Source organism: Carlito syrichta, unplaced genomic scaffold (genome assembly GCF_000164805.1).
Source record: "Carlito syrichta isolate Samal-C Ts95f unplaced genomic scaffold, Tarsius_syrichta-2.0.1 Scaffold311833, whole genome shotgun sequence".
Taxonomy (NCBI): Eukaryota; Metazoa; Chordata; class Mammalia; order Primates; family Tarsiidae; genus Carlito; species Carlito syrichta.
In genome coordinates this window covers 55,429-79,442 of record NW_007255929.1, presented here as the reverse complement: position 1 = coordinate 79,442, position 24,014 = coordinate 55,429, and the positions used below count along the sequence as shown (strand labels likewise).

Sequence of the window (24,014 nt, the reverse complement as noted above, 5' to 3'; positions counted from 1 at the left end):
TTCTCAACCAACTCATCTTTGACGAAGCCTCCACCACCTACCACTGGGGAGAGGAGAACCTATTCAGTAAATGGTGCTGGGAAAACTGGCTGACCACATGCAGAAGATTGAAACAGGACCCCTATCTATCCCCATGCACAAAGGTTAATTCCAAAAGGATCAGAGACCTAAATGTAAAACCTCAAACTATAAGAACCTTAGAAAATGAAGGAAAAACCCTCATGGAAATTGGAACTGGCATCCAATTCCTGAACAAAACCCAAAACCCACAGCTCATAAGAGAGAAAATAGATAAGTGGAATCTTATTAAACTGACAAGCTTCTGCAAAGCCAAAGAAACCATCAAGAGAGCAAGGAGACAGCCTACAGACTGGGAAAAAGTATTTGCCAACTCCAGGTCTGACAAAGGCTTAACATCCTGGATCTACAAGGAACTCAAACGTGCTAAAAAGAAAAAAACAAACAACCCCATTATAAAATGGGCAAAAGATATGAACAGACACTTCACAAAAGAAGACATCCGAGCAGCCAACAAACACATGAAGAAATGCTCAACCTCACTAATCATAAGGGAGATGCAAACCAAAACCACACTGAGATACCACCTAACCCCAGTCAGAATGGCAATCATCAACAACTCAAAAAATAACAGCTGCTGGAGAGGGTGTGGTGAAAAGGGAACACTGCTACACTGTTGGTGGGAGTGTAAACTAGTGCAACCTCTGTGGAAAGCAGTGTGGTGATTCTTAAAAGCTCTAAATACCAACCTCCCATATGACCCCACAATCCCCCTACTGGGAATATATCCTGAAGAAATCAAATCACTCTATAAAAAAGATACCTGCACACGCATGTTTATCGCAGCATTATTCACAATAGCAAGAACCTGGAAACAGCCATGCTGCCCGTCAAAAGAGGACTGGATTAAAAAAAATGTGGTACATATACACGATGGAATACTACGCAGCCATAAAAAAGAACAAAATCATGAATTTCGCAGCAACCTGGATGGAACTAGAGTCTATAATACTGAGTGACCTCTCACAGAAACAAAGATCCGAGTATCACATGTTCTCACTCATATAATGAACCTTAAACATCCAATGCAATACTATACGAAAATGACTGACTGTACTGGGAAACTATGGTGGGGGGAGGGAGATGGGATTAACAGTAGCAAATATCTGTCTGGGAACGGGGAAACACCCCATATCAACAGGGTGCCTGAATGAAATGTAATTGTATACCTAACCCTTAACTGTACCCCACAACTTCACAATTAAAAAAAAAAAAGATATGTGGCGAATAAAAAACATCATTATTGATAATAATGATTTTTAAAAGAACGGTTTAATACAAGAAAGTCTCCTTCTAACTGTAAACAACCCCTGGGGAAGGTAGCATGGGCATCATCATTCCTACTGGTCATGCCCATGCTATTACTTTCACACATCATGATAAAGCGTTGCTTAGCTCTTAGACTGAGACGGACACAAGCCAGGATGATAAACAGTGAGAGGAAATGAACCAATATCAATTTAATAGATCTGTTCAAAGTGCAAAACTCCATAAAGGCTTTATTATCAAAAGAGAGCCTAAAGTACTTGATCTCAGCATAGATTTCAAGAATGACTCACCTAGTATCACTCCTCCAAAGGGAGTCTTTTCTGGGGATTTAGTTGAAGCCTTGTGGGTAACATTCTGAATCACTGTTAAAATATAAAAAAAAGACAATAGTGTGATGAGGATTTAAAAAAAAAGGAAGATAACAATGTGAAGTCATCAATATTGGGAAAGCCCTGATCTAACTTTATCAATTAACAGACAGCAACTCAGTGGGTTATCTCTGCATCCAGCAGAAGAATTGGAAGGTACATCTTACCTTAACATCTCTGCCTTTAAGTAATGAAAGGTTTTTTATTTTAAAGTGTTGTTTTAATTATCAGAAATTTAATTTCTTTAATTCTTAAATTTAATTTGATTTCTGTTTAATTATCAGAAATTTAATTATCTTCCTATCTCCAACTCCCTGCAACCTGCCCATTCCCCAAATCAATCAGAACTAGCACAAAATGAGGCAACGACCGAGCAATAAAAAATTAGAAAACATAGATACTCAAAGCAAAGAACCTTTGAGTAGTATCAATGTTAACTGATCCTGCTTTAAGAGTACACTTGGGACATGTGTTTTCTTAAAATGAAGAACAATTTTAAGAATGCAAATTCTACCAAGAAACTTTCTGAAAATAATGGAGTCATTTTAATAATTTAAAAAACCAGAAGCCAAAACAATAACAACTGGATAATGAAAAAAAAAGACATTATAATTTTTGAAACCTGGAAATTTTTACTTTCCCTAAAGTGACTATTAAATCACATTTTAATTAATGCAAAATATCCTATTAATGATCTTTTCATGTATGTTAACTTAATTCTGAGTGAAGCTCCACACATTAATTCACCTTTTAAAATTTAATTCTTCTTATGATTATTTTGTCCCGAGTTATCTGACCAGTGTGATTAGCCCAAGGTTTGGCATGTTAGTAGAATAAGAGCAAAAATTATTTATTAACTTCTAATTTACTAAATCATGCTATTTTCTTCTAACTTTTTGTGAAAAACAAAAATCAAAAAATCAAGACCATAAGTGCTCAATTTAATTATATTAGCCAAAAAAGTATATTGCACTTGTTTTAAATGCATATCCGGAGCAGACAGATTACCTTGCTTGATGATTGTTATTGGAATAAGCTTCCTTGGGACATATGCTGGCTAAAAAGAGAACGAGAATGTCAGTTTTTGAGTCAGTGTGAATAACGTTTTTTAAAAAACAAATTAGAGAATCAGGGAAGTAGCCTTTTCTTGTCTTCAATGAAGTCTACCATGACACTGACTTGATAGTTGTTAGATCTTGAGTACACACATCTACCTCTATTTTATAGGACTCACTTGGTTTCCCTCATAAACATCCAAAAACAGTGTGACAGAACCAATTCAGAACTCCCATCAGTTCAGTTTACATAGAAAACTGCAATGGGAAGAAACAAAATCCTCTATATTGAATATTAGTTTATTTTCATTACATTTGAGATGTGACCCAATCAAATTCTGTCTTCACATTCTCTCGCAAAAGAAACTGCTGAGCTACATATTATCTTTTAAAACCAATCAGAATAAATGGGCATGTACCCAATTGCTGTTGCTGTTACTACAGAGACCACAACTACCATGGGCTCCTTACTGCCCAAGAAGGTGGAGCCAGAACTTAGATCCAGACTCTTCTTACTCCAAAGCCTGTACTCTTAACCATTAAGCACGTGTGTATACATAAAGGACCTCAGAATGAGGACACGTCCCAGAGGACTATGCTTCCTCTCCTCACTCAATTGCTTTCAGTATTCCCACAGGTTTTGATGTTATAGAGTAGCTTGAACAAGGGATGAGTTCAAGGATATACATTTGCACCCACAATATAACCCAATTTTATAACAAATATGTACAGAAAAAAGACCAAAAGGAAGGACATCATCTTTTTTGACAGTAGTTATTTCTTATAAGCTGATGCTAATTTATTTTGTAGACCTTTCTATATTTGCCAAATTTCTTATAAGGGCAAATTACATTTATAATCAAGAAAAGCTATGCTAATTGACAGCGTGTTTAGCTGTCACATATGTTTCTGTGCTGCAACGCAGCTCATATACTATTCGTAAATAGGGGAACGATGAAACCATGATTTAGATGTGATTTTTCCCAGGCACGGGGATAGGACTAGTAGGAATGGAAGATTAACCTTCAGCAATGAAAAACAAAAACTCTTGGCTTTGAGGTTGTACTAGCCGGAGGACCCCTTCAGGTTTATCATGAAAAATTCAATATGAGCACTTGCACATGGATGCTACCCCAGAGGAGACAGTTAGGCCTGACCTCAGCACACCTCACTTGCTCACATGCTCATTTAACAGCAGCCCCATCGCCCCACTCATGGGTACTCTCTAGTTCTCACTGTTCTGCTCTAGCCAAAGGGTTGCTAGCCATCAACCTCCACTACTTCTGAGAATTTTGTTTAGGTTAAAACGATAAGTTTTATTTTTTGTCTTTCATCTTTATTTTTATTTCTTTTCTTTTTTTTTTTTTTTACAAGTGTATGTATGGGGTACAATGTGCTGTTTTGATGAAAATGCACAGTATGGGATGATTAAATCAAACTAATTACCATATCTATCACCTCATCCATCATTTTTTTGTGATGAGAACCTTGAAATTTATTCTCAGCAATTTTGAACTATACATTATGAGTAAGTATGGTCATCCTGCTATGCAAAAACTTATTCCTCCTGCCCATCTGAAACTTTGTAATCTTTGGCCAATATCTTCTCATTTCCTCTCCTTCCCCTACCTCCCCCCTCCAGATAACCACCTTTCCTCGCTCTACTTCTGTAAGTTTGACACTTTAGAGAATTTTAAATGCCTGGGGTGGCAACTTCCGGCTACATGAGATAACTCCCAGCAGGAGAGACACATTATTTTTCTAGGTACCAATAATCATTTTTGAGAGGGCTGTGGCAATAGTTACAAAGGTTTTTGAATGGTCTGTACTTTATTTTTCCTACAAGTCCTGTCATTTAGTGTACATTTTGCAAAATATGAAGTAATTCAGAGACACTTTAACACATTATAACAGAAATGCCCACATGTTGATTGCCTTTGAATTGCTTTATACCATTTTATTTTTGCTGTAATAATTTGTTTTAAAATGTTTGCACAAGGACAAATGGAAAACATTCTTCATGAATGGAACACAATTTCTGTTCTGAGTTCTTATTCAAGTACAGAACAATGTTCTGTTAAGATAACAACAAAAATATATGTATGTGTTGCCAAAAATAAGGAAGTCATTTAGTCACAGAATACAATTATTTCTTGACCTATAACTGCGGTCTTGTCTAATGCACAATCCAAAGGTACTCCCAGACTGGACTAATATGTCTATAGGTAGAATTTTAAAGGGCATCAGGAAAGTCTTGCTACTCAGTATGTCTCTGCCAAAAACTCTAAAGTTCCCATTCAGAAATTTAATATGTGAATCCTTCCCCTGTGTCTTCTAAAGTAGAAATGCTATCTGGACTGACTGAAAAATGAAATATTATGAAAATTTCCAAGATTAACCAAGTACAACCCAATTTCAATTGCACAGTGTTTTTTAAAAAAAGATACGATTGACCTTTCCTTACTGTTCTAGGCTTGTTATTATGAATATTTATTAATGTGTATCAAAGTCACAGCATATTTCCCTCCTGCCCTATAAAGAGATTTTTTTCCCCTTCATTTTGAGATATTCTGTCCCTAAGAATTCAGGCTGGACTATACCTTGAGCAGGATGTCTGGTTAAGAGAATTCACTTTTATCATTTTTCTGGGACATTGTATGCAGTTAGTGACAATCAATGGGAGAGAACTGTAAGGTAGCAAGAGGCTATTTAATGTGCTTTTATGGCATGGCTAGGGAAACCCTATGCTGTTTAAAAATACCTAAGTAGCAGCCATACAGAACGAGGGACTTGCATTTCACCCCTGCACTATACTAACTTCCTTCTAATACGATGATGAACATCAGCTTTAATAAAATTAGTGATAACACAAGGATGTCATTTTTTTTGGAGCTTTGTCCATTTGACATTTTTGTGGTGTCAGAATATTCATTGTAGATTTTATTTTCAGGCTCCACACTCAAGAGGAGCTGTCCATTTGGCTAGTGGCTAAGGGTTGCTCAAAATTATATTTCAGTGACTCGAACCAAACCACATGAGAGCTTGGGCATATTAGATTCTGGTTTTAATTCATTTTAAGGATGTTCTAATGAAGGTTACAAAACATACTGATTCAATCAAACATCTGGCTAAAAGTGAGTCTAATGTCCTACTTTTGAAAGTCTTCAAGTTTCTGATCAACTGGGAAGGAAAATACCTTTAATGATACAGTTGGTCTACAGATACATGTTTTAAGCTTCTGTTTAAGACAAGGATTGCTGATCTATTTACTATACAATCTAAGAGTGTGGGTGGGGACCATAAAAGTAATTCTCTCTAGTCACTTCAACTGATAACTGCTGCACTTTAAAAATTGGTATCCTTCTCTTTTTGCCCATAATAGATATGTCTTTCATAAAATACGAGGGGATCTTTGAGGGAGGAAAAAAGGGTGAAAATAGATGTCATATGTTAAGAAGAACACTGATTCTGGGGAGATTTGGATTAAATATTTAAATATACATTTAAAAATCTGTTAATAAGTACTATGTACTTCAAACATTGGTTTTGTTTTGCCAGTGAATAAGTTAAATAAGTTTTTCATAATACAGAATAGCACATGAAAAATATAGCCATCATTCTTTTCTGTTTGTTTGGTTTTTTTTTTTTGAGTTGGAGTCTCACTCTGTCGCCCAGACTGGAGTGCAGTGGCCGCTCCTGGCCACCACAGCCTCGACCTGCTGGGCTCCGGCGATCCTTCCGCCTCAGCCTTCCGAGTAGCCGGAATTACAGGCATGCGCTACCACACCCAGCTGATTTTTTGATTTATTGCAGAGATGAGGTCTCGCTGCCCAGGCGGGTCTTGAACCCGCAGGCTCAGACAATCCACTCACTTCAGCCTCCCAAAGGCGCGGGATTACAGGCTGAGCCACCGAGTCCAGCTCTTTTCTTTTTAAAAATAACATATCCTAATATTAAACTTTAGGTTTTACCTCCACAAAAAGAGACTGTATACGTGATACAATTTATATGTTTATGTTACATAAATGTTTCTGATCTATCTTATAATATGTAACATATTCTAAATAATACTTAATTGTATTATAGAGAAAGGATCATGGGGCTTTTTGTGTGCATGCATACACCCTGTCTTTGATTATTCTAGAGGTATAGGCAGGAGTGCTACTGAAAGTATTTAAAAACTGGTAGAACAATGCAGCTGATTAATCAAAAGAGCCCCTTGTTACATATTCCTGGCATAGCTATACTGGGGCCCTGCTAGCAGAATATATACCTAGACTTACATGAAATTATAATATATTATATGATCAGAAGGATAAGGTGGGATTGCATCTAATATCCAAATTTTTAACCTTAGAAGTATTTATCTTTTTAAAAAAGATAGCCTAAAGTTTAAATTCTTTTCTTCCATTTCAAATATCTCTTTTTGGAAGGTATTAAAAAGTTTTTGCTGCTTGTAAGGTCTATATGAATGAAAACATTTTTCGATGTGTCTTTTGCTTGAAACTCTAAAAGCAAAAAATCTGAAATTAATTTCATATCTCTTGAATTACTGTCCTCTAAGATTAGTCTCAGAGAAGAGATGGGTGCATATTTGAAGACTTCCTTTGAACTAGAATATACCTCTAAAGTACCAAATCAATTTTCAGATCAATTCCATGTGGTCATACAAGATGGTCAAGGTACACCCTATAGTTCCTTTGTAGCATTGTCATGTCCCTGAACTACCTGAAAACAGATGTCAGTTCATGAAACTTTTTTTTTTTTTTTTTTTGCTGTCCAGATGGAAATAATAAAGCTTTACAAAGAAACCTTAAAATATTGTTTCAATGAATTTGGGTTTTCCTTAGGAAATGACCAAGAGTTTTAAACTACAGCTCATCAGAGCTGGCTGGAGTGAGGGGTGCCTCCGCCTCACAGCTTGAAGTGATAAAACGTCTGGCTCTGTGTCATAGAGGCAGGAAGTTGCTTCCTAGCCCTTCCTATCATGGATGTTTATGATGAGGAAAAAGAAACAAAATTCCCTGGGAGTAAAACATCAATTATCTTTCCCAATCTTGCTGAGTAACTCACCCTAAATGAAATATTCCACCAAGAGAAACACAAGTTATTGGGCTATGATAGCCGAGAAGAAGGAATGAGAGAAATGACATCGTGGAGTCACATGAAAGATTAAACAAGACAGTTAGGATAACAGGAGACAAGATATGCTTCCTAGCAACCATTCACATCAAAGAATGAGAATTGTTCTAGAAAAGGATGAGAGAGTAACTATCCCACTCTTCCACCTGTGAGGTACAGCAGATTTACCTTCTCTACACAGTGTTGATTGGATTTAAGGCAAAGGGATCTTAGGGAGTGGCAGAATTCATGTGGTACTAAGCCAATTGGTTAATTAATCAGAAAAAATACATAGCCTAATCAATATGGAACCTTACTATACACTATGGTAAAATAATATCCACATAGTTTAGAGTTTAATTATTACAAAATAAAACCATTTATAAAACTAAAAAAAAAAGGAAGAGAAATATTTATCTGCTCTCCGAATAGGGAAGGTCTTTCTAAAATATGATGCAACTGAAGATATGACAATGGAAAAGTCCAAAAATTTGATTAAGCAAATTTCAAGGCTTGCCTATTTCAAAAATTCCCATAAACAAACTTAAGTAATAACAAGTGTGAGAATAATGTTTCTAGATGGTGTCATCAATGGGTCAATGTTTCTTTAATCTATAAAGTCTTTATTCAATAAAAAGATAAATCACCCAATAAATAAAAAACTGCAATAAAACATTATAAAATGGAAAATACAATTGGCAAATAAACAAGTGAAGAAAGTACTGCTTTATCAGCAATCAGACAAATGGAAATGATAATAACCATTTTTAAGTTTTTACATTAGCAGAAAATTTAGTGATGGAAATAATGTTGATAATACTATAGCAAAATAACTCTGATACATTGCTGGTAAGATTACAAATTAGAGCAACCTTTCTGGAAAGAAATTTGAGCAGACATATTAGGAGGCCTTAAAAGTGTTAGAAATCTAAACATCAATTCTCCTTGTAAGTATCTATTTTAAAGAAACAATCAGAAATGTGAACAAAGCTTTATAATAAATGTTCACCTATAATATCAATCACAATTAAAAAACAGAAATAACATAAATGTCTACAAATTGGAAACAGATTAAGGAAATTGTAGTGTATTTAGATGGTGTAACCCACAGCAAGTAAAATTATGCTTATGAAGAGCATTTAATAATATGTTTATGTAATATTATGAAATATGAAATATGTTTGTCATATTTTAACTAAGTGAAACAGCAAGATATAAAATTGCATATACAATATGATTTAATTTTGTAATAAAAACATGCTAAGAAAACAAAAAAGATATTCTAAATTTGTAAATGTATAGACTATAAATGGTTTTGTACTGCTCTAATAGGTAGTTTTGTTATAGATAACCTCGTTAATGCTTCTCTTCTCATTTGTACATTCCAAACCTTTGAGTATTAGATATTAGAAAAACAGGGAAGCCCAAAAACAAACAAACAAAAAAAACCCCCAACAGAACAAGTTAAAAACAAATAAAAAGAAAACAGTCCAGACCTAGGAATTTACCTACAATCTCTTTTCTTGTATTAAGATTGGAAATATATCAAAATACTTTCCCAGAAATCATAATAATCTAATAATTATCATCAAATTTATCATCTAAATTTGATGATAATTTCACAATAAACACACTTTTCTGCCAATTCAACACATAAACAACATTTGCCTTATAGGATTAAATTTCAGGCGGTTCTATTTTACCCAAGTCTATTTTCTGTCACTGAAAATAATCCTTTTTAACTTCTAATCTCAATAAAGTATGTACTACTTTTTCTCAGACTGAGCTCTGTGATCAGTGGGGTTTTCTGTGGACAACTTAATTAGACATAAAAAGATATTCATCCACACACATCATGAACACACTGATGAGTGCAAATTTGCACCCACAAATAGAGTCTTTGCAGACATACTTGACTGCCAGCTATTTCCCTGACTGGATACTTCCAATACATAGGAATCAAAGCCAGCACTAAATTCTCTTCTTACAAAAGTGCCTCCTCTATTTGCTCAGTGACATAATGTTCCTTGTTTTATAACTGGGTATGTGATTTGAAATATGAACATTTATGTGATGACTCTAACAATGGCTGACAATTTTATCCGGGTTGTACTTAATGGACATGATGCTTCCCAGGAACAATTTTCAAAAAATGGAAGGGAAAACCAAACCAGTTGCTTCATCATTGTGAAAAACATTGATTCTTTTGGGTAGGAACTGACAGAAAATAGAGAGGAAAGATTGGTGCTGAAGCAATATACCCAGCATGTACCAGTTCGCCCTTGAAATATTATGCTAACAAATTATCCACAGGACAGAAAAAAATAAGCGTCATCTCAAAATACCTGACATACTGAAATCCTAGAAAAATTGTTGTAAATCTCAGAATTTTTGATTTTCAGACAAATTAGAGATGATTTGAGTCCATCTGTTTTCAGAAAAAGAAACTAATTCCTAAAACATTAAGTACTTAACACCTCACAATTAGTTAACTCAGTTTCATTGTCATAATAAGACTACTTTTTGAATGATACAGACACAATTTTTAAAAAATATTCTTGAAAATAAACTGGTACATACCACTGAGTGGACTTGGTCATAGGTACTTTGAATTTTCCCATTGACTTTTTTACCTGACAAAACAAGGGGGAAAATGACATTTTTCCATTATTCCTGTCCTTAAGTTAATGCTATCTAATTATTATGAAGACAACAGCTTGTGCTCTAACTTGGGCATAATATTTTAATTTCTATCATTTCAAACACTGATTTCAATGCAGTTTTAATGAATGGACAACTGGAAGAAAACAAAGGGAAGTGTTTTTATGTCCACATCTACGGTCTCAGTTTCCATCCTGAATATTTGTATATAGTATTGACTTTCGGCTCAGTTGATATTCATATGTCAGGGACTAATTTAAAAATACTGCAATGATCAGTGACTTATCAACAGAGGCATCAAATATTCATTTATTGCTTATTTTAAAAACTGTTTATAAGAAAGATTATGAAATATCAGCACTCAAATTCTGTTCTCTTTTGTGTTTTCTTAAATACTAGAGCATGGAATTAACTTATCTTATATCACACCATGAATAAAATAATTAAAAATTAGATAGTTATGAAAAAAATTACAAAACGTACTGAAATAAACAGTTACAGGTACTTACTTCCAACAATAGTCTTGTGATTGAAAATCTTACTCCAAATTCCACCTTCCACATTGTCTTTCACTCCAAATTCATAAACGGTGTTTGGTTTGAGATTTTCTACAATTGTTTCTGTAGCTGGACAGATTTGAAAAATCCATTTCTTTTCCTTATCCTTTTCTCTATAACGAATTGTATAAAATCTGTGGAATTAGCAAAAGATAATGCCTTAAAAGCACAAGGAGATTCAGAATGTTACTTCAAGTTTCTTAACACATCACAGACTTCAGTCTACTTGGAAGACTATGATTAATACTGGTTTCTGTTCAGATTTTTTTAAATGTGCAAAGAACATAAAAAAATAGCTCAATGTGTGCTTAGGTTTTTAATTTCTCCTTGCAAGCTGGCATCTGTACAATTATGGGCCAACAGAATGCCAGAATTATCATTCTATTATTTTCTGCTTTGCAAAATTAAAGCTAGGAAACACTAGATACTCATTGTTTTCCAATTATACATAGAGCAGAACATAGATGCCATTTTATAAGTACTTAACATTGTAGTTTCATAATTTAAGACTTTTCATTCCACGGAAGGAGTATTAGGGGTAAAATCATTCAATTTTGCAAAAATAATAATAATAACCTGAGGTTCTAAGGTAAATTCAGTACTGTATTTCAAAGGCAAAGTATTCTATTGTTATAAAAATGTATCAAGACCAATAGCCAAGCTAAGAATACAACGAGGACATAGTAACACAAATTCAATATCTTATTCAATATCATATGTTGACATATAGAGTTCCATAATACTAAGATTTATATGTCAGGGTAAGATAATCCCCTAACTCCACCCCCTCACCGCCCCCACACACACAACTTTTTTTTGTACCTTTACAACATGCTAGGTTTTACATATACTATCTCATTGAATTGTCACAAAAACATCTTAAGTGGTAGAAATTATTAATCTCATTTTACAAATGTGAAAACTGAGTCTCAGAGCACTCACTTAACTTCCCCAATATCTACCCATCTAGTGACGTGTTTCAGTGGCAGAACCAGAATACAAAGAGACTCCTCTGGCTTTATTTTAAACTGCCTCAGTAAGTGCAGCAGCAGATCAAGAACGGTGGTTTCATTACAACTATAGAGAGTCAGAAGAATGAATGAACTAGAGCTAAATGTATCTATGTGAACAGATTTCAGAAACAGAATACTGAATGAAAACAAATTACAGAAAGATGCATAGTTTCATATCATTTACACAAAGAGTAAGACATATAAAATATGTTACCATACATTATTCCTGACATTGAAAAGGAATAAGAAATCCTAAAGGATACAACATTTACCCTTCTCAATGAGCAAGTGAAGGGAAGGGTAGGATGGTGCTTTGACTCCTAAAGAGCAGGTGAAGAGATAAAGCAGATTAGAAGTGGGGTCAACAGAAAAGCTTTCTGCTTTATTTTTATATGTTTTCTGCTTTATTTTTAAATACACATTTTAAGTAAACAGAATAAAATAGTGGCTGGCATGTTATGATGATGGAAACATAAGCCTTTGCTATATTAATTTAGGTTCTTTCATCTTAAATTTTTCTCAGAAATTTTGTACAACTCTCACACTCCTCATACCTGCAGAATTAAACAGACTAAGATTCAGACTAATTGCTTTCATTTAAAACTCGAAAAAGTCATGCATTCAAGCATGCTGAAAATATTTCTTAGGCACTCTTGAAATGCCAGGCCCACATTCTGGGTGATACGAAAACTATTACCCAGAATTTCTAGGAATGAGGACTAGGACAGGCTACTTAACTTGTGGGACTCAACAAAAAATGAAAATGAACACAGTTCAAAAATTATTAAGAATTGTAAGACAATAACAGCAGAACATTTAAACCAAGCTTTGGCCTTTCTGAAAGGGGACCTGGTGCTACATATAGGTAGCACGCCCATGAAATCAGTAAAGGGTTTATAGTTTAATAAATACAGAGAGACACAATGCATTGGTATATTCAACCTACTTTCTTATTAAGTACAGACTATGGAAAGACTTGTTTCTTTCTAGTCAAAGTTGCTTTCAGGCCTCAAATCCCCCATTCCAAAGTAGCAGAAGACAGAATGAGTGAAGGAGGCTGTTCCAGCCAAAACATTAGCTGCTATCAGAGACAAATGTTATAGAATTTTAATAGAATATAATAGATGTCCCTTGTGTCCTGTGAGTCAATATATCAACAGTGATTTGTGAAGTACATTTCTTGACAAGTATGTTGCATGGCATTTTTGTTTTGTTTTGTTTTGTTTTGTTTTGTTTAATCCCTTGCCCTGGCTTTTACAGGACCTTAGAGAAAAGCTGAGAAGCTAAAATCAGACCAGATGGGCTTCCACAATTATGCATCTCGTACAGATACATTTCTGAGGACATAATAGCTCCTATAATGCAGAAGCTTCCATCACTAACAGAGCTTCCAAAGGCCAGATTCAAGGTTTTTCAATCAACTTAATTTCACATCTTTTTTTTTTTTTGAGTTGGAATCTCACTCTGTCACCCAGACTGGAGTGCAGTGGCTGCTCCTAGCCACTACAGCCTCCACCTGCTGGGCTCTGGCAATTCTTCTGCCTCAGTCTTCCAAGTAGCTAGAACTACAGGCGTGCGCTACCATGTCCGTCTAATTTTTGATTTATTGTAGAGATGAGGTCTCACCAAGTTGCCCAGGTGGGTCTCGAACCCGTGGGCTCAGGCAATACACTCACCTTGGCCTCCCAAAACGCTGGGATTACAGGCTGAGGCACCGAGCTCGGCCTCACATCATCTTTTTATGAATAAAATGCTGTAGAAATGTTCTGTTCTTAAAAAAAAATTAATCACATGCTTTTTCAAAAAAATCCATCTTGTAAACTTTTTCTATTTTGATCATAAAGCATTTGAAATATCCTCTCTTATACTGTTTGTCAGGAAAAATAAATATTTAGCTAATTCTTCTCTTCTGCTTAGTCAAATAAGTTTACCTTTGTCAAACATTGTTTCTGTTGATAATTGTATAATTCAGGCAAGTTCTAATTTTATTTTATTTTGTATGACACTATCATATTTTTTCTTAAAGGAGAAAGCAAATGAGACCACTTAGCTATATCAGAAATGGCAAAATAAATTTTTCTTGTTTTTCCCCTGCACTGCCTTGGTTTTAAACCAAAATATAAACCTTATGATAGTGATTTATAACCTACCATACTGTAGGTGCTCCACAAATATCTGTGGAATAAACAGAATGAATACATGGGTGCCCATAGGATTATTCAAAAATTAGAACATTATTTCTCTAAATGACCTATGATTCAATCACCAAAAATACTCATTTAAGTCATTGAGTCTACAATTATATTTTGCAATGTGTCACTGCATAAGGCAGGGGTCCCCAACCCCCAGGTCACAGACCAGTATCAGTCCAGTACTGGTCTGTGGCCTGTTTGGAGATGGGCTGCACAGCAGTTGAGTGGTAGGCAAGGAGTGGGCAAGCAAGCAAAGCTTCATCTGTATTTACAGCCACTCCCCATCACTTGCATCACTGCCTGAGCTCCACCTCCTGTCAGATCAGCACCGAAAAGGCTATTTCTATTTCTAGCAGAATTTTCTTTGTGAGGCAGAATTTTCTGCAGTGATAGCAACCAAAACGAGATTATGGAGACTGGACATAAGCAACACATTTTGTGAGTCACTGTCCCCACATTCCCCTGTCTAGTTACAGGAAAACAAGCTTAGGGCTCCCACTGATTCTGTATTATCGCAAGTTGTATGATTATTTCATTATATATTACAATGTAATAATAATAGAAATAAAGTACACAACAAATGTAAGGGTGCTTGAATCATCCTGGAACCAGCCCCCCGCCCACAGACAACCTGGTTCATGGAAAAACTGTCTTCCACAAAACTGTTCCCTGATGCAAAATAGGTTGGGGACCGCTGGCATAAGGGTTTCACTTACCAAAATTCACTGTCCTAGAACCAGTGCAAACTGAAGCAAAATACCATAAATGACTACACTGTACATTTGCAGAGGGCTTAAGATTTTTATTTGTTTATTTCAGTTTATCTATACAATAAACTGGCCAGAGCAAGAATTAGAGAAGAAAAAGAGAGGCCAAGAAATGCCTAAGCTCTGATAATGAGTGACAGAGCCAGGCGAATATGGTTTTCTGGTTCCTTGTCTACTACTTTTTGTGCTGCTCTGGACTCTCTTTTCTACTGTGGTGCTTGGCAAAAAAAGATAGGAAGGCACAGACAAAATGATCCAGAGTGGAAGAGAAGTAAATGGAATCAACACTTAGTATTATTTGAGGTTTTTTATTTTTTGTTTTTTTGTGTATTTATCACATAGTCACGGTCTCCTTGGTATTGTCTGAGGACATCCAGGATCAAATGTTGGTTGCACCATTCTCTGTGGAATGATGAAATTTGGACACAAGTGCACAGAGAGGCAACACGACTATTATAAATGCAGGTCTCAGCCTGCGAATGTCATCAGACTGGACCTCTGGAAAGCCTGCCTCCAGCAATCTAGATTTTAAGAACAAGAGAAGAGTATCCCCCATCCTAATTAAGGGGTAAGAAACTGTTGAAGGTAGTGGTTGGTTCAACTGGCATTATTCTGTGCTTGAACTTCCTGAATAGTCTAAATTCTAACAATAATGGATATTATAATTCTAAAAAAAATCTATAGCTCCTCAAAATATAGTGGAAAGTCAAGTAGTAGCTTGACTTGAGATTCTAGTCAACTGCAAACTAGCAGTGTGACCTTGAAGGAGTCTCTTACGCATAAATCTTTCAGGGGGCAACTGGACTAGACAATCTTTGAGATCGTCTCTGTTTCTAGGAATTTATTCCAGCAACATGTCAGACATTCTAATAAAGTGCCTGAGACAGAGGTAGGAACCCCATAAACTTAGTTAGGACATAATTGGCAGTGAATTACACCAAGTGGAGAAATGAAAGAACACAAAATAAATTTAGTCCTTCTAACCAACCAAACTGGTTTAACATATGTGGTTGATTATCTTTTGGGTTTTCTATACATTTTTTTCAGGAATGTGATTAACTAATAACTACTATTACATTTCCTAAGACATCTATTTCATGCATTTTTCATTTTTTTACTCTCTCCATGTCAAGGAGCACTTCCTGACACTTTCTTTTTCAATGTAGCTTTTCACTTTACTGAAATGATAACTACTGGTATAAATTCCACCTTCCTCCACTTTCTCTCTTCCCTGTCACTCTCTCCTTGCCCTGCTCTGATTTCAGGGGAAGAAGTACAACTTTTTCTTCATGGCAATTTCATTCCACTGTGTTATTCCATCAGCTCTCCAACCTCTCTCTTAATTCTTCAAGGATCTTCCCCTAAGTCTAAAAGTTGTTTAAATATTTTTCATTCTACCAAAAGTAAAACACACTCTTCTCTTAACGCTGCTACTTTTAACACAAAATTTCTTAAAAATAATCTACTTTCTCTCACTATCTTGCTAACCCAAATGCCTAAATCTTTTTTTTTTTGTAATGTGGTATCTTACCTGTTTATTATAGTAAAACCCTTTTAATAATCAAATAAATTAATCTTCCATGAATTTCATATCTATCTTAAAATCTACTCATTTTCTTTCCTAAATCCTTTCTTCTTGTGATCCGTACTTATGTTGATCTCAGAGTCCCTCTCCCCTCATGTCCATTCAGTTGTCAATTCCAGGTATGTTTACCTACATGATTTCTCTTGTACTTGTCCTAGCACTTAATGGCTAGTTTAGGTCATTTTCATGATAATTTTCAACTTCAAGATCTCCTCTCTTCATTTAATATCACTCACCACTGAATGGATTAGGTTCAATAAAAAAGAATTTCCTAGTGATTTTATTGTTATCTGAAATAAAGTGGCTTGCCTGATGTGGCAATTATAATATGACTAATGGTAAATAACATTAAAAGCAACAAGAAGACTAGCAATAGACAGTACCATTTATTGAGTGAGCACTGCATAATAGACACTGTATTAAACATTCCCCATGTGTCAGCCCACTGAATTTTGATAACCCTATGATATAACTATTGTTATTCCTATCTAACAACTAAAAGAACCAGGGCAAACAGCATTTAAGTTACCTATCCGTGCCCACTAAGATTATAATAGAGCAGAGTTCTGAACTCCGGTCAGTGTGACCAGAATCTGTATCTTCGGCATTCATGCCATGATGCCATCCCTGGAGATGCTCTCTGTGGACTCTGGGTGGGGAGAGGTTGAGGATGAGTTTCAAGGGCTGATTGGACTGGCTAGAAGATTTTATTTTCCAGGAAGATCTAGATTTTAAAATTTCTGTTCTATGTGCCAACCGGACAACTTTGGGAAATTTATTTACATCCAAACCCTTCGGTGGGAAAAAGATGCCCACATCACAAGGTTTTAGTGAAAAAACATAGCTGGGCTCGGTGGCTCAGCCTGTAATCCCACACTTTGGGAGGCTGAGGTGAGTGAATTGCCTGAGCCCACGGGTTCGAGACCCGCCTGGGCAACTTGGCGAGACCTCATCTCCCCAGTAAATCAAAAATTAGCCAGGCGTGGTAGCGCATGCCTGTAGTTCCAGCTACTTGGAAGGCTGAGGCGGAAAGATCACCAGAGCCCAGCAGGTCGAGGCTGTGGTGGCTGGAAGTGGCCATTGCACTCCAGTCTGGGTGACAGAGTGAGACTCCAACTCAAAAAATAAAAAGAATAAGAAAAAACATGAAACATATAATAAACACCAAAGTGCCCAGAAGAGATCATGGTAAGCAAAGACACTAAATATTTTTTTGCTGTGGCTTTGTCCATCTTTACTTTCTTGGCACTTGTCTGCCACATACAGTGTCCCAGAGTGACCAGGGAGCAAGACCCCTGGGAGGCTCTTATTTCTTTTATTCTTCCTTCTCTTGACTAGGTGATTTTTAAGGCTTCTTCTTGACATTCCACTTGCTCATTCACTAAGACATTTGTTGAGGTATACTACTGTATTGCTTGAGTCCAGCAGTTCAAGACCAGCCTGGGAAACATAGCAAAATCTTGTCTCTACATAAATAATACACACACACACACACACACACACACATATACATACATAACTGGGGATGCTGAGGTGGAAGGAACACCTGAGCCCAGGAGGTCGAGGTTACAATGAGTTTTGATCGTGCCACTGCACTCCAGCCTGGGTGACAGAGTGAGATCCCTGACTAAAAAAAAAAAATCCTATCTCAGTGGTATGATTTAGGTCAGGACATCCTACCCAGGCCTAGGGAAGGCAGTGAAGGTCAAATTTATACCTTATTTCAGCAGCATGACTCAGATATCCCTTGACATATAATCTAAGAGTCTGTGACTTCTTTTACCAGGCAGCGGGGCAACTGGCAGGGCTTCCTCAGCAGGTGAACAAAGTTGAGCAGTGATGAAGGAAGCTAGATTGATCAGCTATGGCAGAATTAGTCACAGAGAAGCTGGAGGGGGCATCTCAATTAATAAGGTGAAGTCCAGATATAAGGTAACAGGGAAAGCAATCATGAAAAGACAGAATAAAGAAAAAATAGGAACAGATAAAAATTATATTTCTAAGGTGGGCTCGGTGGCTCAGCCTGTAATCCCGTGACTTGGGAGGCCGAGGTGAGTGGTTTGCCTGAGCCCACGGGTCCTGGGCAACTTGGCAAGATCTCATCTCTACAATAAATCAAAAATTAGCCGGGCGTGGTAGCGCACGCCTGTAGTTCCAGCTACTTGGAAGGCTGGGGTGGAAGGATTGCCGGAGCCCAGCAGGTCGAGGCTGCGGTGGCCGGGAGCGGCCACTGCACTCCAGTCTGGGTGACAGTGAGACTCCAACTAAAAAAAAAAAAAAAACCCCAAAAGCAAAAACAACAACAACAAAAAATCAAAAAATTATATTTCTATAAAAGAATTGATGAGATCAGTCTCCTTGTGAGATACAGGTGTCAAGGAAAGCAAACATAAAAATCAAAACTGAGTTTTCTTTTTTTTTTTGAGTTGGAGTCTCAAGTAGCCGGAATTACAGGCATGCGCTACCATGCCCGGCTGAGTTTTTGTAGAGATGAGGTCTTGCTGCCCAGGCGGGTCTCGAACCCACAGGCTCAGGCAATCTACTCACCTCAGCCTCCCAAAGGCGCGGGATTACATGCTGAGCCACTGAGCCCGGCTAAAACTGAGTTTTCAAATGTGAGAATAAAGTAATGGGAAAGGAGTTCTTTTAATAGTGTAGAATATATGAATTTACTCTGGGTAGGAGGTGCTGATCACCATTACCTGGTCATTGTATTGAAAATATTCCATGGACAACTGAAAACACACATAGAAGTTTGGAAATGCATCTAGGTCAGAGGTTCAGCCTTGGAAGTCATTTACATACTTGCTACTTCTGTTCTCTATAGAACAGCAGCAAAAGCAATTTTGGGGTGCTTTTTAAAAATGCAGAATCTCAGGCTCTTCCTCATACTTGAATCAGAATATGCACTTTAACAAGGTCTCCCACATGATTTGAATGCACATTAAAGTTTGTAAAGCTCTGTTCTACATAGAGGTAATCACCAAAGACAAGACAGATGAGATAAGGAGGGTACCACTGATAAGAGATCCTGGGATAGAATGCTATTCCATATTTAGGAGGTGGAATAAGAAGTAAAAAAAAAAAAAAAAAAAAAAAAAAGGAATGGTTAAAGGGGCAAGAGGAAAACCTAAACAGGAATGTCAAAGAAGAAAGAGTTCAAGAATAGGACAATGGCTAACAATTGCACAGGGAGGTTAAGAAGGTCAAGAACTGAGAAAACTCTAGTAGATTTAGCAATTAGTTGATCACTGATGATCACCAAGAGCTTTCAGGGGAATAGTGGAAAGAGGATGGAAGCCAGAGAAAAGGAATGAGGATTGTGTGGGTGATGTAGAAATCAAGAACGTGGAAGCAGTAACTCTGAGAAGTTTGGGAATTAAGAGGAGAGACTGAAATGTAGTTTAAAAGATAGAACAGCATCAACAAATAGCTTTATTTTCAGGTAGGGAGATCTTGAGCATGTTTGCAAGCAGGAGTCAGGGCACCAATGGCAGTGAAGGGGCAAATGCTAGAGAGAGGGAAAGCCAGGGGAGCAGGTGTTTAGAGGATATGGGGAGGATGGGATCATGAGCACTGTCCAAAGTCAGAACTGTGTTCCTTGGAAAGAAAAGAGGAGAGGTAAAGGCAAAGATAAATTGAGGATGAAGGTCAAGTGGCAGTCTAGATTTCCTTAGTGTTGTGGAAGCCAGAATGGATTGGGATAAAGAAAAAAGTCAGAGAATGTAGCCAGGATGCTGCTGCCAGGATCTAGTATAAAGGGAAGAGTGCTTGAATTAGGATCCTAGGTGTGGAAATGGAGAAACAGACACAGATATGGGTACTTCTCCAGAGTAAAATCAGTATCACTTGGGGCTTTCATAAGCTTTAGGAGATAAAAAGTAAAAAATAAACAAAGTTTTAATGAGCATGAATGGTACAATTACAGTTCTTCAGAAAGTAATAAAAAGACAAGTGAGGTGATATTTCAAGAAAAAAGTATGAATTTTATTTTGTCATGTTGAGTTTGAGGCAGTGGTGATACATAACAGTGAAAATGGTGACATTTTACTGTGTATTCATTCAGTACGCATTCTCTGGGGGCCTACTATGTGCCAGATGCTAGTCTGGGAACTTGGGAAAAAGGGGTGGTCAAGAGACATGTGGTCCCTGCCCTCACAGAGCTTAAAATGTCTATGGGAAGACAAACAGGTAACAAGGCATTGGGCTCAATTGAGAGAGAATTCACAGATGTTAAAAATACCTGCTTCTTACAAACTTGGGGGAAAAAGAAGGCAAGAGCCTGCTTTGGACTGGCCAAAAAAGGAGAGCCCTAATTTTACATCAAGTAAATAAACACAATATGAGAGTGTTGGAAAATGTGGAAATGATATCTAAACAAATCATAAAGCTTTAATAAGTTGGCAAAGGAGTGAGAACTAAAGCAACTTTGAAAACTTTAACTAGTTGGAAACATGGGAAGGAAAAAACAAGCTATTAATGTAGAAACAAATTTTGGTCAAAAACATGCTTTACTTTTCATCGGGGCCAATTTAAAAGCTTTCTTTCAGATTGAGGTTGTATTTAAGACGAATGTGAACACTTTTCCATTCAAAGTCCATTAAGAGCAAATGCTGTAAGTGAAGCACATGTGCTCTCCAATGTGAACTCAGAAAAGGATCTAAAAACAAGGAAGATTCATGCAGATCCTGAGTAAATAATAATAGAGACATATGCCACACAGGATAAAGTGACATTTTGTTAATTCTTTCAAGCTTTAAAAAAACAAGAATTTTCTCACTGGAAATGTACTAAGAGTTTTGATATGGATAGTAAAAGTGTAAAAAAAAACTTTCAATAAATTACTTGCATAGGATAAATGAGGCTGTACAAACCAATATACACTGATTTTTCTTTTTAAAAATCAGAGACTGTACAAAGGGTACCAAGTATCAATGGAGTACAATGACACCAGTTGGTGTTTCTGTAGCAAGCCAAGCACATTCAGATTCCAATGGTTTTGTAAGAAGATATTTCTGGGCTGGAGGAAAAGATGGTGGTGGAGCCAGCCAGACTGTGCAAGTATCTGTGTGAATGAGTGAGTGAGTCTATGGATGAATTTTCATGTGTATCTGTGTGTAAGTGGGCATGTGAGTGGCTGACTGAGCGGGGACTTGGGAGCAAGTGACCAGAGCTCTCCTAGTGAAGCATCTGGTGCTGGCAGATGCTCTGCTTGGACCCCAGCACCTTCCAGGGTACAGAAGTTAAGCACCATTTTCTAAAATCAACAAATCTTTTCCCCAGGAGAAGCTGCCAGGAGAGAAAGCCATTGCCAGACTGCCCAACCACCACAGCACCAGGCCAGAGGGACAGGATGAGTTCAGAGTCTCAGGCATACCATCCCCTACCCTGATCCAGCCATGTGACAAAGGTGCAGCCAGAAAAGGATGAGGAAGACCCTCCCCCAAGAGATCAGTGGTAGGTCCTGAGCTGATTCAACCCCTTTCTCCCCAAGTAATCCTCTGAATGTCAGACCTACATGACTTAGGCAGTGAATGGAAAGAGTGAATAAGACTCAAGAAAGACAAGATATAACACTGAAAGAACTTGTAATAGATATTTTGGCCATAAAAAACTTCACCCAGAAAATAAATAACAAGATGACAAACAAGGAAAGCAGAATCAACCAAGCAGAAGAAAAAGTCTCAGAGCTTAAAGACCAAAATATGGAATTAAACTGATCTGTTAAAAATATAGAAAGAAAACTTAGAAAGAAAGAACAAAGTCTCCACGAGATGTGTGATTATGTCAAGAGGCTGAACTTATACCTGATTGATATCCCAGAAGAAGAAAGGGAAATGGAAAACACCTTGGAACAAGTATTCCAGGAGATTATCCAAGAAAACTTTCTCCATCTCACCAGAGGTGATCATCCAAACACAAGAGAACCCCACAAGACATCAAGTGAGAAGACCAACCCCTAGATACATAGCAATTTGCCTACACAAAATAGTTATAAAAGAAAAATATCCTAAAGGCAGTGAGAGAGAACAGTCAGACTACCTACTGGGGAAGACCAATCAGAATGACAGCAGACTATTCGCAGAAACAATACAAACTGGAAGGGACTGAAGTCCAATTTTCAAAGTCCTCAAAGAAACAATTTCAACCAAGAATTTTCTACCCAGTCAAGCTCAACTTCATCAGTGATGGAGAATTAAAATCCTTCCCAACTGTATGATGACCACTTATGTACCTAACCCTGAATTATAACCCACATCTTTAAAATAGAAAAAAATTTAAAAATCCTTGCCAGACATACAGTTTCTAAAAGAGCATGCTGCTTCCAGACCAGCTCTACAGGAGACACTCAAAAAGGTACTAAACACAGAAGGGGAGGGGAGAACAACTATGTACTTCTCAAGAATATGGGAAAAAATAGAATCAAGACAACACACCTTGTGACTGCAAAATTGAAAACGCACACATCTATCAACCCAAAAGGTTAAAAAAAAAAAATCCTTATAAGAGCCTCATGACTGGGATAAACTCTCACATTTCAATAATCAGCCTGAACATCAATGGATTAAATACACCATTGAAAAGACATGGAATGGCAAACTGGACAAAAAAATAACACAACCCAACAATATGCTGCCTCCAAGAAACACATCTCACTACAAAGGACACCCATAGACTCAAAGTTAAAGAATGAAAAACAAACTTTCAGGCAAGCAGAAAAAAAGAGAAGGCAGGATTTACAATTTTAATATCAGACAAGACAACTTTCAAGCTATAAAATATTTTAAAAGATATGGAAAAATATTACATAATGATAAACAATTAAATCCATCAGCATGAAATATCCATCCTAAATATGTATGCACCCAACATAGGGGCACCTGGATTAATAAAGCAACTACTAAATAAACTAAAAAAGGATATTGACTCGAACACTTTCAAAACTGGGGACTTAAATACCCCACTAACACCCTAGATAGATCATCAAGGTAAAAAGCAATAAGAAGATCCAGAACCTTAACTTGATGCCTGATTAAATGGAGTTAATAGATACCTATGGAACACTCCACCCAGCAACCAAGGAATATACATTCTACTCATCACCACATGGAACGCACTCTAAGACTGACCACATCCTTGGTCATAAATCAAGCATAAAGAAGTTCCACAAGATCAAAATACTACCATGCACCTTCTCAGACCACACTGGAATAAAAATAAATATCACCACCAGCAAAATTCCCCCAAAACACACAGAGACATGGACACTAAACAGAACAATGCTGAACAATTCCTGGGTCAACATAGTAATCAAAACAGAAATTAAAAGATTCTTGGAAGCAAATGA

At 36.8% G+C, this 24,014-nt stretch overlaps 1 protein-coding gene across 1 annotated transcript in view; it reads right to left on the bottom strand.

The window, feature by feature from the left end:
• The window catches only part of ABI3BP (ABI family member 3 binding protein), a 192,664-nt gene that overhangs the window by 137,905 nt on the left and 30,745 nt on the right, over positions 1-24,014 (bottom strand). The window contains exons 4-7 of the mRNA XM_021718108.1: positions 11,062-11,243; positions 10,472-10,524; positions 2,724-2,772; positions 1,638-1,709 (exon numbers count right to left, since the gene is read on the bottom strand). The gene's annotated coding sequence lies outside the window, so the exon portion shown is untranslated. The remainder of the gene's footprint in view (positions 1-1,637; positions 1,710-2,723; positions 2,773-10,471; positions 10,525-11,061; positions 11,244-24,014) is intronic.